Source organism: Anolis carolinensis, chromosome 3, assembly GCF_035594765.1.
Source record: "Anolis carolinensis isolate JA03-04 chromosome 3, rAnoCar3.1.pri, whole genome shotgun sequence".
Taxonomy (NCBI): domain Eukaryota; kingdom Metazoa; phylum Chordata; class Lepidosauria; order Squamata; family Dactyloidae; genus Anolis; species Anolis carolinensis.
Window position 1 is genome coordinate 40,372,588 of NC_085843.1, and position 14,574 is coordinate 40,387,161.

The window sequence follows — 14,574 nt, forward strand, 5'->3', positions numbered from 1 at the left end:
TTTATTTATTTATTTATTTATTTATGTATTTATTTATTTATTTATTTATTCATTATATCTGTATTCTCTTCTTTTACTAAAGATGTAATTTGAACAACTGACTACTTGTAACTTGAAGCTACCAAACTTGAAACCTCAATTTTTCATTTCTGTCACTTCTGTATGGAGAGTATTCAAACGCTGTATCTTTCATTCTGACCTAGGGCAGTATATCATCCTGCCTGGCATCCTCTGAAGAGCAGTTCTCTATCTGAGGCATAATTTGAACAACATTAGTGGAAAGAGAGTTCAATTGAGAGACATGTTCAGGGGAGGAAATATCTAGCATAAATGGGATGACAATGTTGGATATAACTCAGTGTCTCTTATCTTATCTTGCAGAATCAGTTTCAAATATAACGTTATGGGATTGTTGCACTACTATTTCCCATTTTAGTTGTGAAACTCTTGATAGTTCCTTCGTATTCTTTAATATCCTTTTAAAGGAACTGGGTGAGGCCATCTTAAATTAAAATATTTAAAGCACTAAATTTACATTTTTTTAAATGCTACTCAATATTTTTAATACTCTTGAGACATATTTAGGGCATAATAAATATATGGGTTTTTCCTATTGTACTCAGAAATATTTGAGGATGTGTTTCAAGACTCTTGATTTCATTATTTATGTTTAAGCGTTAAGTTGTTGTATTGTAGAGCCTTTCTAATTTTTATCTACACCACTCTGAAATATTTGGGATGAAACAAAAGTTGACTTAGAAATGTGTTAAGCAATATATATGGTAAAAATAAAATACTAAATAATCCAATAAAAATAACCTCTCCTGAACTTCTTAAAGTCCAAGATATGTCAATAATAAGGTCTTTTGGGTAACGATACTTGAACCAAATCATACAGAACTTTCTGGGTCATAAGTAGAAATTTGAATTGTGTCTAGAAATAGATAGTTCAACTATTGTAAGGGAAGTCACATGCCATAATCTGGAAACAGTATTCTACATCAACAGAAGTTTCCAAATATTCTTCAAAAGTGATAGTGAGCTGTAAATATCTTTGACATCTTGTTGACCATACTCTATCGGTGGCTAGTTTCAAGTCAAGATTCCAAGGTGTGATGGGGTCAGACTTCATTTAAAAAAAAAAAGGACTAGGAAACAAGAGAGAGCTCTTTGAGGCAGAATAAAAGCAGGTAAGAGCAAAGGCTAAAACACTTCTGCTAAGATTCCTGAATTAAAAGGGGGTGAGGTGGAGGGGATTTCAGAGAAATCAGAATTCTGATTTTGAATAGAATTGTTTGTTAAATTGTTATTCTAACTTTTGTATTGCATTTTGTTTTAATTGTTTGTAAGCCACCTTGGATTCTGAACTGGGAGAAAAATGGATATAAATTGAATAAATGAATAAAAAATGAGCATGGGTGGTACTGCTGGTGAGATTTCTAGGAGAGAAGGAGCAAATAGGAGATTGTATAAAGCCCTTTAGGAGATGGGGTATGAACTTGGATACCAGTACTGAAATCTGACTGATAACATAAATTAAAATCAGTTGCAGTGGTCTTGTATTCTCACCACCTATGCTTTTCTATACATTGACCTGATCTTTTGACCTTTTGCTGAATTAGGGGTATCTTTTATGCAGTGCACTAATGCATGAAATTCTAATGCACCGCCATAATGTGGTCTATTATAGAAGTGTACAGTAAGCCTGGAAAAAAGTTTTGTACAAACTATCATGTTACTAATTATGTAATATGTACATAAATATGTAATTTGATTTTTAATGGATTTTTAGGCTCTATGCTGCAGCAGGAATACTCTTCTCAGGCAGATGAATGTGTTAAAGTCCTATGGCATGGTATGGTTCATATTACTCAAAGTTACAGAAAGGGCATAATAATTTTGAATGATGGATCAAAAATGCAGCTTGATGCAACTAGAAAATTGAGACATTTCCAACCAAGTGTTTCCTGGTGTGCTAATTTTCTACTTGTATGAAGGTGCCTGTATGCATTTTATCTAGTGGAGTCTTTCAGAAGTGTGATCATATCCTTATGATCTTGATTGGTAAAATTCCTTTTGCTGTGTCAAAGGGTTTAGTCACCTCATTCAGTTGCCTGTGTAAAACATGAAGAATTTCCTCCTTTCCTGTCCCCATTGGCAAATGCTTACAGGCCCAAATCACTTTCATATGAATGCTTCTCCTCTCTTGCACTTTTGTGAAGTTAATGCTATCTGTTTCTTTAATAGTTGTAGATCTTGGGATGTAGAACTGTGTTTCCCCCCTTCTGGTTTCTCTCTTTGCCTTGGCTACCTTGTTTTGTTTCACGTAGTCGGGAAAGAAGGAGTATAGCCAAAACAGATTGGCAAACATGGTTTTCATCTCCTTTCAATATTTGGGGCATATACATTTTGATATATTTTTTTCTTTGGCCAAGAGTGAACTCCCACTTCCACTGCCTCGGAAATGAGGGGCTCTGCTGAGTCATAATAAAAGCAAAGCAAGGAGTCCAAATGAGTGATGCGGTTATGGTAAATGGTTCCTTCTTTTAAAATTATCCATTTGGTTTCAGAATTTTTCAGCTATTTTCCAACATTATTTTTCCATAAATAATTATTACAATTTAAACCAAGAGTCCTACCAAAGCACTTTCAAAGGGAAGGAGAGAGAGATTGAGATAGATAATTGTTTAAAAAAAACCCCTCTTTCTAATGTATTTCAAGCTTTTTCAGAATTTGGTATGCATTTTCCCCTCCTTTCCCTCTCTGGAAACGAAGGCCTGTTGTCCTTTGAAAGAAATGCAATAGAAAAATACCCTTGAAAAGAACAGAAAAAGCCCAAAATGCATTGGGGCATTTTTAACAACAAATGTCCCACCTTCAGTGAGAGTGCCTCACACATCTTTACAGCTGTACAATTATACTGGAATAATTAATACAGCATCGCTGTACCACAATTCATGTTTCCTTGGGCTTTTATTCTACACCATCTCTTTTTTTGTGTCTTTTACTAGCTAACCTCTTGCATGGCATCTTAAAGAAATCACTTCTTTAAGGGGGGAAAACCCACAATTTTGCATTTAGGTGAAATCTCATGTAATTACAGTTCTACTAAAAGAATTAAGCACTTACTAAAGAAGGTTGGTGTGCAATACCAAGTGCCACTTAGAAACATTTGATTCAGTACAATGCTCACTACTGTGCCTCAATGCACACTGAAGTATAACTGGGACAACGGCAGCATGGGGTTAACTAAAACATTGTATCCCCCTGCCCCCCCCCCCCCCATCCCCACCTAAAAATGCTTTTCTGAAGGAATTGTTTTGCATTCTTAAAGAAAGCACGTATTTCATGCTCTAAAAGTCTGAGGTTTGTAGTTGAAAAAGATTAAGTAAATAATTCAGGATGCGATGTGTTTACCTGTTAATAATTAAGCAGGTTGCTCTGTGTACTTTTTATAGACTTTAGAGGGTTTATTTTATTTTATTTATTTCTGGTTCATGTGTGCTGATTTTTAAGTGAACAAAGCTTCCACGAAGGAAAGGAAGAGACTCAGAATGAAAAGGAAATATAAAGAATTGAACCTAATAGTTCAGCAGCCATATTCTCATGGAAATGTGACCACATCTCCATGCCCCATAGCTAAAATGGAGATGTGTTAGAACCTCTTTCACCCTTGCATCGATCACACAAATGTTCTTTTTAAACATAGTTCCTATCATCCTGGTTTAATAATGCACTCCATTGCATAAAGCTTACCTCCCATGTAGCAAAGGTTTGGTGTTGAATATAATTGTTTAAGATGTTATAAACAATTAACATTAAAAAGGAAATGGATGTGGCATATTTAACGTTTTTATTCTATTATTTGAGTTGCCAGAGTGAAAACTGTGGAGGGCTCCTGTACCTTTAATAGTTGTATAGAAGGTATTTCAGAGTTGTTGCTTGTTAAGCAAGATCTGCTAAAAGTCCCTCTTTTGCACAACCATTAAAGTCACAGGAACCCTCTCAAATTTCAATCTTGCAAAAAAAAAAAATCACAAATAGTGCAAGAACCTCTCACTACTCTTTCTTTCAGAAAAGAAGTATATAGGTGGGAGTTACTTGCACCTTTTGTAGATAGAAAGATATTTGTAGTAGAATGAGAATGTTAAATGCCAATACATTTGAAGTTAACAAAAGTAAGGCATCGCCAGTATCAAGATGAAGGAATGCCAGGATCTCCATTTATATTGAATGCCTTGGAGGAAAGGCAGAATATTAATGTAGCAAATGAGTGAAATGCTACCCCTTTGGAAGGAACTGTACATTCCTTCAATCTTAATAGAGTTAGAATTGTCTATCTTATCACTTTTACTATGTAGATATGGGACTAAGGTTTCAAGAAGGTACTAGGGTAATTGGATATTCTTGCTTTGTACCTTCTCTCTGTGCCAAGGCAATCTTGGACTGATACCATGGGTGAATGATACCTCTTCTTCAACAGAAGTTGCAATATGTGTTTCCCTCAGTGGCAATTTAGCATTCCATTTTGAGAGAGCTGTGCCAAGGCTGAAAGGTAGTTTGTTCAGCAAATCCCATTTACTACTTGGTTTTCATGCTATACCTGCAAATAGAGGAGGTCAACCAAGGCCAGTATGATATTGCCATGGTAATAGTTACCTTTCCCTTTCCCTTCACTGTAACTAGACAAAGATAAACGGTGAGCTAATTTGATATGTAACACCTAATAAGTTTTAGTCACAGTTGACACAGGCTGAATGTGAAAGTGTAGCATAAGGGGAAACTATTTGTACTCCTCTTACAGACATTCTGGCTGAAAATGCAGGCTGTTTTTGTATTTCTCCTGCCCTGCCTTTCTACTACAATGAGTAAAATTGCATTTATATAGTGCCTCCATGACATATGGGCCTTGGCTTCTATACAGAGAAAGTACACTACAAAAATAGAACAAATCCAGTTGAAAGCACTTTAAAAGGTAGAGACTTAAAAAAATTAGGAGGCACCATCACTGATGGATCTTCAAAAGCACCTCATGAACAAAAATAAGCTTTCAGACAGTATTTAAGGATGATGCAAGAAGAATGGAGACAGCTAGCTGGAAAAAACAAGCATCATACTTGAAGGGCTTTTATTATATATCCACAGTCCATTTGCTCATTTCTTATTTTTGCAGTGCATCCAATCCATCTCACTTAGATCTAGGCAAAAATTAACACTCTTCCACATAATTTTTGTTAAAAATTGCACTGAATATTTTCTGGTATTTTCTGACCCTATGGGAATTTCAGTGTATTGTAAGGTATAATATTAACGCATGCCCACAAGAGTAGTTATGGATGCCACATATTGTTTGAATGTGATACATTGTCTGCAGGTTTTCTAATGTTAACCCCCATACTGTACAAGCTTTTCTATGGAGGTAAATGAGTCCCTTCAAAAGATAGGATTTTCTATCACTTCTGGCCCAACTTGCTTTTCTATCCTAATGACATAATAGATATTTAGTTCATGACAGTTAAAAACCAATAAATTATATTGAAAACAACACTAATTAAAATAATGTAAACACAGTGGAAGCCATTACATACAGGACAGAAGTACAACATTAAATCACCTCTCCCCAATTAATAGTCAAAAGTTGCCCCAACGGAAAGATTTTTTTTACTAGGAGAACTATCTTAGTTCTCTGCATAGGAGCAGCCACTAAACCCACTGTCATATGTACTCAAGAAACATGTCTCTGACAGTGGTTGGACTGAAAGAAAACCCTCGTCCAGTTTCCTCAAGACTTATATTGCAGGAGGGTGTGTGTGGTGGCATTTTACTGTTAAAACAACAACAAGAACACATTGATTACCTCCATGCCCTTGTGGCTTAAGGTGGGATACAACAGGGTTAAAATAAAAGACTATTTAGATACATATAACAGGACAGACACAGTTAAAATGCAGGTTAAAATTCATTGATAAAATGCAAGCTAAAGTTGATTGGTGGAAGAGGTGGGTCTTCAGCTCAGGGTTTGAATCCTGACAGCTGATTTAGCTGTCAAATCTCTTGCAACAGGTCATTCCGTAGTGGGATATTTTTTCCCCAGATTTTTGTCCCATTAAAAAACATGCATGTAGCAGGGGGCTGCCCCTCAGAAATATTTTAAAATAAAATTCTTGAGGTGACAGTGTCATAACATGTCTGCCTTTTAGGTCTAGTTCTGTGTGACTTTTGCAACAGAATGTGACTCTAGCATGCTAAAATGTCCCATCTGCTGAGAGGAGGGTTAAAAAACATTGCCGCACTCAAAGTGAAAGGTTAAGCTTATCTCCATTTCTCTTAGTCACATTGTTGTACGTTAAAAAACCCTTTTCCTTAGTATTGCAAGTAAAGGTCAGAAGTACTTACTATTTAATTATGCCACTCAATTTTTTTGGTAAAAGAAATAGAAAAAACTGAAGTAAGAAAGGAAATATGTATTACTTTTTGTGTTTTTATAATTGGATTTGGTCATCAGGACGTATGTTTCTCTCAGCGGTAGCCCTTTTTATTTTTTGGCAAAATACTTTTAATCAATTAAAAATATACATGTCATACCATGACAGTATGGTTTCATGAAGTTCTCTTGGCAGCTAGTTGCATTATAAAATGATAAGTATACACCCAAATGCAATTGTACAATTAATTGTATCATATACTCCATCTTTGAAACTGGGAAGCAATCCTTTTGGGAACCATAAGAGATATATAGGATCAAATATATTAAAGAATCTTTATATTTAATGGTTTTTTAAATATTTTATTTTTACTTTAAACAGATTTTTGGTATTTTAGGATTATATTTTGTTTGTTAAGTAGGTTGTGTTATATTCCGGCAATTGACTGTTTGCCTTACATGTTGGAAATCGTCCTGAGTCCCTTCGGGAAGATAGGACAGTGTAAAAATAAAGTTTATTATTTATTATCATTAGGACCCCAAAATATAGATCTTAAAATATAAGCCACTCCATCCTTATATCCTGTAGCATCTCTGAATTGTATTTAATAGGAGCCCTGTGTCAAAATGCATTTTATTTCCAAAGAAAGGAAATGCATTTCAAATATAAACCACTCCAACATGACAAGAGTGTAATATAATATCTATGTATTAATTAATATGTATGAAAGGAAATTGAAAACTAATTACTCTGTGTTGAGCCCTTAGTATCTGATATTTGTTTCCAGGACCCTCCATAGACACCAAAACCTGTTGATGCTCAAATCCAATCATATGCAGTGTCATACTGAAATGATGTTCCCTATATAAATGACAAAATCAAGGTTTGCCTTTTGGAATTTAAAACAACATTATTTTTGAATTGTGGATGGTTGAATCTGTGGACATCCATGGATACTGAGGGACGATTGTTATGTGATTTAAACAGAGATATGAAACATGTCTCACAGTGTAGAGCACTCTGACTTAGAGAGCTGCATGCCTGCTCATCCTGCTATCCATGCACTGACTATCGATAAGCAACTTCAAGGTGTATGGCCTTTCCTCCTTTTTGTTCTTTGCCTTTGCCTGGACTCTCGCTTCAGAGAGCATCTTCAGAGAGATTATTGTCTTCTCTGACAATCCTTCAAATAGAATACAGGTAGTCCCTGGGTTAAAAACATCTGACTCACAAACTACTCTTACTTAAGAACAGGTGTGAGACAGCAGGAGGTGAGCGATATCTATCTCTAGGGACCCAAATTACCTCCTGAAAGAGTTACCATGGGGAAAAGGTGTCTCAACTGAAGCTTTCTCACCAATACTTCCTTCCACAACAAGGCAAATTTTTCAAAATCCAATTATCACAGGGACAGAAAATGAGGTGAAATCTTCTGAACAGGGGCTCAGACAGCAAAACAAACACCACAGGAGTATTAGCCCTTCCCTATGCAATCCAAAGCTTATATATATATATATGTCTAGAGTTGTACTTTAAAAATGTAGCTGTTTCAACTTACAAACAAATTCATCTCAAGAACAAATTTACAAAACCTATCTTGTTTGTAACTTAGGGACTATCTGTGCTGTCCTCTACAAAGTAAGATACATAGCCACCCTCATTGTGCATTTTAAAACCAATAAAAATAGCCACAAACAGTGTCTATCATATCCAGGGGGAAGAAAATCATAATCTCACCGAGATTTTTTTTTCTTGGATCACAACTATAGTGTACTAATTATTATGATGAATCACCGGAATCAAAGGAAAAAGTGGATAGTGCTAGAGGAATTCCATGAATGTTCATTCCAAACCTATGTTGAAACTTAATGCACAAGTAGCCTTACTCCACCCCAACAGCAACAGTCTCTGTTGCCCATGAGAAAATGTGTTTGAAATAGGGAGGACTTTGCACAGTGGGATGACTATTCCGGGGTGGGGGGAGCAAAACTTAGATTTTTTTTGGTGGGGGAGAGAGGGAGCACACGCAACACATCTCCTAGAATTTCTCCAGCCAACATGACCAGTGGATGTACTTTCTGAGAGAATCTAGTCCAAAACAGTAACTTTTCTAAGATTTGGAAACAAAAGTGAGTAGATTCTGATGTCCCTGTACAAGATAAACCCAAAATAGCTCTTTGGCTCCTTGTGGTTCTGTTTGTAATGACACGTGGCCAGTGCATATGTAAGCTGTACCATTATGTAACTTGTTTATATTGACAGTCTCTTTGTTGCTTTGATTTTGTTTGGCTTTTTCCATGTGTGCCTTGCTCTTGTACACTTTCATTAAGAACTGTTTTTGTTTTGATCAATGCTGACGAGTATCTATATACATGTGAGGATGGCCTTTTGATGGGACTGGTCGTCTCAAAATTCTTGCTGCTGAAGCATTAAAACATTTAATTTGAGTTTGGACTTATATATACACTTCTGTCATTTTCCAGAAAACTTAAAACAGTGAAACTTAAACTTTTATGGACAGTAACCCACAATGAAGTGTAAGCTTTCATAAACAGCAGATGTTTGATTATAACTGTGTATGTTTAAGCTTTCATTTTTAAAGTTCGAGTAGTTTTGACCTACACGTGCATCTGAAACTATTCCAAATGATGAGAATAAAGGGATTTTCTTCATGTTTATGGATTTCACTTTTTTAAGTGATATTGTGTGTTTATGTGTGTGTCTATGTTATGCCATGTCTCAGGAGCTGCTCTGTTGCCCTTGTTCTACTTCTGTCTTATTAATACGTATTATCTGGCATGGGCTCTCAGCATCAATTTTTTCATGCACTGGACTACATTGCATTGAAAATGGCTTGATAATGAACAGAAATTGTGAGTTAGGTGTTATATCATCTTAAGGGTCAGTTGTATTTATTCAGTATGGTAAGATAAAACAAAACGAATGATTAAGACTAAAGAGTTGTGTAGCTAGTTCAATAATCAATGTTGTTGTGTACCAAGCTTTAAAAAATATATTGTGTTTAAAAAAATTCGCATTTCTGTTTCTAGAACAATAGTTTATCATGATGTTGCTTTGAAATGGAGGGTTTTTATAAGCACTTTTTTGATATGGTATATGTATTCTGTGGTTCAAAGGAAAAAATGTCAAAAATTCCATGGGACACACCCAAGTCCTTGGGCAAACCTAAAATAGGTCTTTGGCATTTGAGTTTTTCTGAGTAATTCTAATTTTCTTGCTGCAAAATGACTTAAGTCTTAGTTAACATTTTCAAATACTACCTTTGTATTAGGATTGTATTGGACTTTCTTTGGGGAGTGAGTTCCAAAATAAGGAACTTAAAAAAACAATTTTACAATTTTGCTTTTGGCTGTGTGCTTTTAAAATAATCATCCCGACTAAAGAATGAAAAAGGGCCCTTGTAATAACTTCTTAGCTCTCACTTGAGATGCTCATGAAATTTTACCTATTACTACAAAGCCATTTGCAACATAGAGATTCCAAAATCATTTTTTTTGGATTTTTAAAACATACAACTTTTAGCTCTTAAATTGTTAAAAGTATTTACTTGCAACATTTGTCATAAATGCATCTTTAGGCTGAGAGAAAGTGGTATAATGCTCATTATTGCAAGCAATTACATTTGTTCCTAATAGGAGAAGAATCTTTACTTTTCCTGAAAAAAAAATAAAATGGCAACATTAACTATGGGCCTACTGGGACTTCCACAACATGGTGTCATGTTTAATTTTTTTCTTTTCCTCTGAACTGCATAACTATATGTGGGCTATGAGTGCTTCATATTTCTTTGTTTATCACCTGCACAAGAAATGTTAATGAATGGGGGATTTGTTTTATCTTGTTCAAACAGATGGCTATATGTTGCTGTATATACACAATAAGGCATCTACTTAAAGATAAATGCCTTGTCATTTGAATGTATTGTAAATTAAAGATGTTGTTTGAAATGTTGCATCAACACAAATCTTTCTTTTCTTTACAGAAGCGCAGAAAAGAAGTGTTAGGAACTGCGTTTAACCCTTTTGGAATCAGAGGGGAAAAGGTAATAAAACACTGGGCTATTTAAGAAAACATAGTCGATATAACCTTTTATTAAAGATTTTCTCAGGTGACAAGGAGGCATGCCAGTATCCTAGGGATTGGGCAAGAAGCATCAAACTAGCAACTGGAGCATGTGAGCAAGCTCATAATGTAGCAATGATTAGCAATATTCCCTCATAAAATTGGGAGGACCTCATTTGCCCTGTCTTATCCAAGGCCTGGAAAAATGACCTTGTTTCAAACTCTTAACAGTTTCCTATTCACTGTGGAATGGAATCAGAGAATGAAGGGCTTTGGAGATACCAAAACACCAAAAGAGGAATCAGAAAAATTTTATAAATGAAAAACAATGTCAACATACCAGCTTAAATAATAGCAACCTATCAGACAAATACACAATTGCTTGTGTATTTCAGTTCTGAAAAGGAATGTCTTAGATAAAAACAACTTTAAAATAATAATTTAATACACAATATTCAACTTATTGCAAAGCTGTTTTTTTTCTTCTTTTGCATTTCAGTCTTTTGATATAACACACAATTTCAAAGCAAAAATTGCTAGGAAATAGCAGAAGTTTGTATATTACTACTGTAGTAATGCTACTATAGTAATATATATTTCAAATGGTGTTTGGTGCTGAATCTTTTGCAGATGATTTGTTTTTGTTCTGTTGCAAACATTTTTCAAATATATATCTACATTCCTTCACTTTGAAGTTAGATGTCTGTATGGAAATAATTGTTTCATCAAACTAACCATGGAATAGAATGCCCCCTTTCTCATATATTGATATTTAAAGTCTCCCAATATATGTATTTCATAGTGAAAATTTGTAGAAAACCTTGTGTGCAGTTTGCATTGGACATTGGAAGTATTTCGTGTGGCCCAAAACTAAACCCCAGCCTTTTTTGGTGGGCTACTATTTTTGTCTTGTGTTTTTTTAAATAGTGTTTTATTCTCTGATGTTTTAATACTGTTTTAATCTTCTGTTTTACCTGAACAGTTGTTTAATTTTTAAAACTTTGATATAAACAATGTTTTAACCTTTCCCAGTTGTATAAAAGCTGTAGGCCAGGGGTTCTTAATTTTTTCAGCTGCAGAGCCCTTTTTGAAGCAAAGGTTTCTCATGGAACCCCAATAAATGTTTAAATATTATATTATATTATATACTTTATTATATATTATATATATAAAATGTATATATCAGGCATGGGCAAAGTTTTTGACACATTGCATTTTAAAGTTTGACAGATGGGCCAGGCCAGTGACAGATGGGTGGAGAGTGTTTGTGTGAACTAATTGATGTGTGAACTAATTGAAAAAAATGAAAAAAAATCCTATGCACACTGCACATATCTCGCACATGTTTCCAAAAAAATGGAAAGAAGGAAAGAACAATACAATATTTAAAATGAAGGACAATTTTAACCAACATACACCTAACAGTATTTCAGTGAAAAACCCCAGAGGCCATCCAGCCCAACCCCCTTCTGCCATACAGGAAAAGGACAGTTAAAGTACCCCCTGAGCGGTGGGAAGGAAATTGCAAACTGGAGGCAAAGAAGGCATGAGGGGAGGGGTCTGCATGGCAAGGGGGCAGGGAGGAAAGGGTCTGCATGGCAAGGGAGCATAGGGGAAGGGGTTTGGGCAAGGAGGGGGAGAAGGAGAAACGGTCTGTGCTGCTGTGGCTCCTGGCAGAAGTAGGAAGGAGGCCCGGCCACGGAGCCCAAGCCAGACCTTGCCTTCTGCCTCAGCATGGCTTCCCTCCCTTTGCATGATGCCTTCCTTTCTGGGTTCACATTCATTCATTCCCTCCTTCCCTCGCAGCTGTAAAGTTGTCACCGTGTGCTTGGAGAGGGAGGAGCAGGAAATAGGAGGGAAAGCTACCACCATCGCATATGCTTGGAGGAGGGGCAAAGAGGACAGAGGAGACCCCCCACCACACAAACTTCGAGGGGGAGGAGGCGGAGCCCATTAATATGCTTCCCGGAACACAAACAGCTCTGCAAAGCACACTTTAAGAATCGCTGCTGTAGGCCACCAAAATAAAATAAAATTTAAAAAGTCAGTGTTCATAAGCTAAAGCAAGCCTACAGAGTGAAAATGCCTTATTTGTAGAATTCTGTCCCTAAAGAGGCCCTCCTAGTGGCCACACTGTTTTCTGTCAGTGCCAGGCAAAGATGTTTCTATTCTCCTATTGACTTTTAGTGTATTGTTTTAACACCAATTTTTATATTTTATTTTTATCCATTCATTTTAGTCTGCTTTGTAAAAAGTTCTGTTCTGAAGAGTAGTACAGAGACTTGACCATTAAAGAAAGAAATAAAATGGTAGGAAAGAAAAGATAAACTTTCTCTCCAAATGCATTTCTATGAAGCTGGGAAGAAGTCCGGTCAAGCCAGAGATGAGAACACAATTATGGCACTTCTGATCCTCATTTTTAGCATTGAGCAGAAAACAACACATTGATCAATTAAAATCATGATTGTAGCAATCTACAGACAACAAAAACAGGACTATACCAAAGAGTATAACTCTAGGAGTGATGATGAACTTTATGATTTTATGAAGGATCGTGTTCTTTTAAAAAATAAAACCAAAATACCAGGTATCCGTGAATCCACAGCATTTTATCACTAGAGTTTGTGTTTATACTGAGATAATTGACTTTTGTGTTACATTTCTTTGCCATGCATATGTCACATTGTTTATTTAGTTGTATTAAATGATATTTTAGTTGTATTGAATAATATTATTCTATGTGTTGTCGAAGGCTTTCATGGCCAGAATCACTGGGTTGCTGTGAGTTTTCTGGGCTGTATGGCCATGTTCGTCAGTAGAGGAACCCAGTACCCCAGTATTATTCCGACTTGTTGATTTATGCAAGATGGTATCTTCTTCTAGAGCCACCAAACAAGTTCAAGTATAGAATGTTAAAACTTCCAACAATGTTTAAATCAATCTGTTGTATAACGTGCTTGATAATACAGCATTCCTCAAGTGTGGAACTGTTGAGCAGTTTACTCATCTTTTGGTCTCTTTCCTTTCCTTGCTTATAGTCACAGGTATGGGGTTATGGGTCTTGTTAGAAGTGCAGCCGCGTAGAAGAAACAAGAAGGGAAAACTGCATGGCAAGTGTAAATTCATGGAAAGGAGGCATCTAGCTTTCCAGATTCTTATAATCAACCTTCTGTATTACTTTCAATCTATGAATGCCTGCAGGGATGGAAAACGCAAATTCCTAATTCCACATGCTTTTTAGTTTACTTTTTATGGAGCTTACTTTGTGTTTAATTTCCTATACTGTTAATTAAAAGTGCCTTGATGAGTACAATCAAATGGCCAGGCCAGAGATTTTATGGCTCTGGTTTAAAATACATGGATATTTTTAAAAATGGAGTGTGCCTACAGATAACCTTTCTTTTCTTTTATTGCATTTAAAATATTTTAAGCAGAAAAAAATGAATGTCATATATTCACCATTCCTTTTCTTTTGGAGTTGAACTAAATAACCTACAAGATCCTTTTCTAATCTGATTGTGATTATAATACCATAGGAGCAATGCTACTAAGTTCAGACAACTTTTTAGGTTAACAGTCCTTCTGTCTTTTGATATTACAATAAGATTGTGTTTTCTGTACATATAGATACTATACTCAGAGGGAAAGGAAACAAAAAACATCTAAAGAAACCATGTATTGTAGAAATTGTAAAGTAAAATTCTCTCTGTGTGTGCCCTACCTCCCTCCCATCATGGGACTCAAGGCACAACAATGCAACTAAAAGCTGATGATACAAAAGTTTAAAAACAGTTATGTTTGATAATAGGTTAAAACAGCAATAAATTGAAACAGATAAAATAATCATTTTTTAAAAAAAAAAAACAATATTGCAATGAATAAAAATGCACACATACATAATTAAAACCTCCTCTGCAAATACCGTATTTACTTGAGTCTAATGTGCCATCGAATCTAATGTGCACTTCGGTTTTCAATACTTTGAAATTAAAAAAGTATTTGCTGGCAAATGTAATGTGCAGCAGCAAAAAAAAAATCATTCTTTTTAATTTGACCAAAAGGGTAT

General features: G+C 35.5%; 1 long non-coding RNA gene across 2 annotated transcripts in view; it reads left to right on the top strand.

The window, feature by feature from the left end:
- Positions 1-14,574, top strand: part of LOC103278414 (LINE-1 retrotransposable element ORF2 protein) — a 313,002-nt gene that overhangs the window by 70,782 nt on the left and 227,646 nt on the right. For both annotated transcript variants that reach the window (XR_010004939.1, XR_506033.3), the window contains exon 2: positions 10,429-10,488. This is a non-coding gene — a long non-coding RNA (LINE-1 retrotransposable element ORF2 protein). The remainder of the gene's footprint in view (positions 1-10,428; positions 10,489-14,574) is intronic.